This window comes from Solanum tuberosum, unplaced genomic scaffold (assembly GCF_000226075.1).
Source record: "Solanum tuberosum cultivar DM 1-3 516 R44 unplaced genomic scaffold, SolTub_3.0 scf00788, whole genome shotgun sequence".
Taxonomy (NCBI): Eukaryota; Viridiplantae; Streptophyta; class Magnoliopsida; order Solanales; family Solanaceae; genus Solanum; species Solanum tuberosum.
Genome location: NW_006239693.1, coordinates 77,636 through 80,924, shown reverse-complemented (window position 1 = coordinate 80,924; position 3,289 = coordinate 77,636).

The window sequence follows — 3,289 nt, the reverse complement described above, 5'->3', positions numbered from 1 at the left end:
TTTTTTTCTGATCATTGAGGCATGCCACATAAGCGGGCTGAAGATCCTCCTTTATATATATAAATAATAGAAATAGAAGGTATAAAAAGAACACATTTAAGAAATAGAAGGTATAGAAAGAAACACATTTATGTTAATAAGGAGAAGAGATAAATAAAATATTTTTATTTTAAAAAAATAATAGAAATAGAAGGTATAATAATAATAACTAAAAAAATTTATAATAATAAAAACTAAAAAAAATAGGTAGAAAAAGGACATAAGGAAAAGAAATATTATAAAAATAGATTTTTACGTTGAGGCAAAAATGGTAGCCTTTTGAAATTCCTTAATTTTAGGGAGGTGTAATGCTCATTAAGTAACTAATTAATAGCAATATATATATATATACATAATATTATTGTGTAAAAATTTAGAAAAAATCCCTAAATTCTTTTTAAAAAAAATAGATAAATACTTTTTCTGATCATTGAGGCATGTCACATAAGCGGGCTGAAGATTCTCCTTTATATATATAATATATATATTGATTCTTTGTATAAGGAACGGCGGATCCAAGATTTGATGGTCATGGGTAGGAGTGTTCACGGGTCGGTTTGGATCAGTTATGGTCAAAACCAAAACCATACCAACTTAATCAGTTTTAAAATTATCAAAACCAAACCAAACCAAATATAATATACATTTATCGGTTTGGTGGTTATCGGTTTCGGTTTGATTTGATTCGATTATTCGGTTATTAACCATACACAAAAATAAAAGAAAAATTCATTCAAAATGTGAAAAAAGTGACAACAATCCATTCAAAACAAAAAAAAAAAGTTAGAATGACTGAAATTATTGAACTTTCGATCACTGAATTTATTATGATTAAAGCTTAAAATTCACTATATTGGCTTAGAAGGAAAATCCATTAACATTTTCAGTTCCACAAAGAATTGTCATAGAAACTCTTAATATGAAATCAATAAAATAAATGTTTTCACTTTGAACATTTTTGCTTTCAATAAGTAAATTATAAAGAAATTATAATGAAAACATATATAAGATCTCTAAAACTATTTATAAAAATAATATATTAAGTATGTATATTAATAAAATATATGTATATAATTTATCGGTTTGATTCGGTTATTTCTTCGTTTTTTTAGAATAAAATCATAACCAAACCAAATACTATAGGTTTTCAAAAATCTAAAACCAAATCAAACCCAAATAAAATTGATTTTATTTTATTGGTTTTATTCGATTTTTCGGTTTGGATCGGTTTTTATCCAAACCGTGAACACCCCTAGTCATGGGTGCTCAAATCATTTAACTTAAAGTTGCTAGCCGAAAAAAATTATTTCTAGAAGCTTACTAATATTTTTATAGTTTAATTAGTAAATGAAATACAAAAAATAGAAAAGTTAAAAATAATAAAAAATTAAAGCAAAAAGTCAACAGTGAAAATGTATAAAAAGAAGAGTAAAGAAACAATGAAGAAATTTGAGTTAGCTTTTTTCAACAAAAATATACATTATTACAGGGATTTGGACTCTCAACTAGAGTGGTCAATGACCTCAAAACTCTACTCCTAAACCAAAGTACCTACAAGACGTTCTGTTCAATGGATGCTCACGAGTTGTTTATATCTATTTTCAAGTATTTTCGATATATATATAAAATTTTCGTCGGTGTCAATGGGTGTTAGAGCATGGGTCTATTTTTTTTGTTTTTGTAGTTTATAGACATTTGTAAGGTGATACGACATGAATAGTATGAATATCATGGAAGTTATAGAGGAACTTGATGGACAACAAATAAAAACATACAATGTGTGGGAGGTTCATCAAAGTGAAGAGAAAGAAGAAAGAAGCTATGTGTGCAAGTGATCATTTCTTAAATCTAAGAATTTTTATTTTATTTTAAAAAAAACAAGACAACCAAACAAGATTACTCTGTCTATTTTACATACAAGTATCATTCTATCAATACTTGCGTCTTTTTTGTTGTGGAGAGGGGCACTGCATTCACACGGTATGTACAAACGCTCAAAGTTGCATACCGACCCTCTATGTTCATTTATAGTTGGTGAGCTCCAATTCTACCGGGAGCTATTCAAACTTTTTACTATGGTTTGGTGTATATAGAGGTGCTATGTGTAGGTTGACTCTACCTGCCATATTCAGTTATAGGTACTCATAGAGACTTTATTAAACATTGTTGCGAATTGTATATGTTCACACATGTTATATCAATATCCATATAATTCTTTTTTTTAGACTTATTTGTTATTATATATGTTTTATTTATAATCCTTCTAACTCTATTTGTCATTAGTTATATCATACGTTCATATAGGATTGTCCATTCCTTCTATTCTTTTATAGAAAACACGTTGAAAATAGTAAATCTTAACTTACCTTGTTTTTTGCTCTAATATAATATAGTGCTCCAAATTAATTGAAATATCCGATCGTCATCATCAAATTGGTTTGTTCACATCAAAATATCTCCAAAACATTTTAGAGTTCACAATTTGAACACAAGCCTCTGATAACTCAAATTGTCCTATAGTTTCAATGATTACCTTATTCATTTTAATTCTTATTATTTTTTCACTAAAAGTCATTTATATATTAGTTTTCCAACCCCATCAAATCGCTATTCATCTTCTTCATCACTTATCCAACCTTCATTATTATACATATAAAGTTTGTGTTTATGCTTGTAAGGGTGAGCGGATATGAATATTAATTTATGTTGAAAATCTTGGATTCAAAATAATATGAAAGGAAAATCCCAAAATTATTGACAAAATACAAAAGTATTGAATAAACAAAAAGGGTTAACATGAACCCGTATTTTATAAATTTTGAAAATTGAGCTTTAAAAAAATGTAATTAAAATTTATGAGCCAACATTTAGCATAATTTATCTAATCTATATATATAGACGAGGTGATGTGGCACCTCTCTATGGTCTCCATTTTCCCCCCTCCTTTTTGGCATTATTTTTTATTTAAATTAAAGCGCGGCACAAGTTTTTTAAACAATTTATCCATAACATGCGAATGATAAAATTAATTTTTTGACGTGCATGAGTAACAAATTTGAAACATAATTTTCCTTTATACATTTAATAATAAGTATTTAACTTTATTTCCTTTCATGGAAAATTTAATCTTTAGTATGTTCATATACTATATTTTAAATTTAAATCTAAAAACTTAGCTACTATATAAATACATGAACTTGTCTAACAGTCCCATTTACATTCTATCCTGGTTCTATCAGGGTATAAAAAA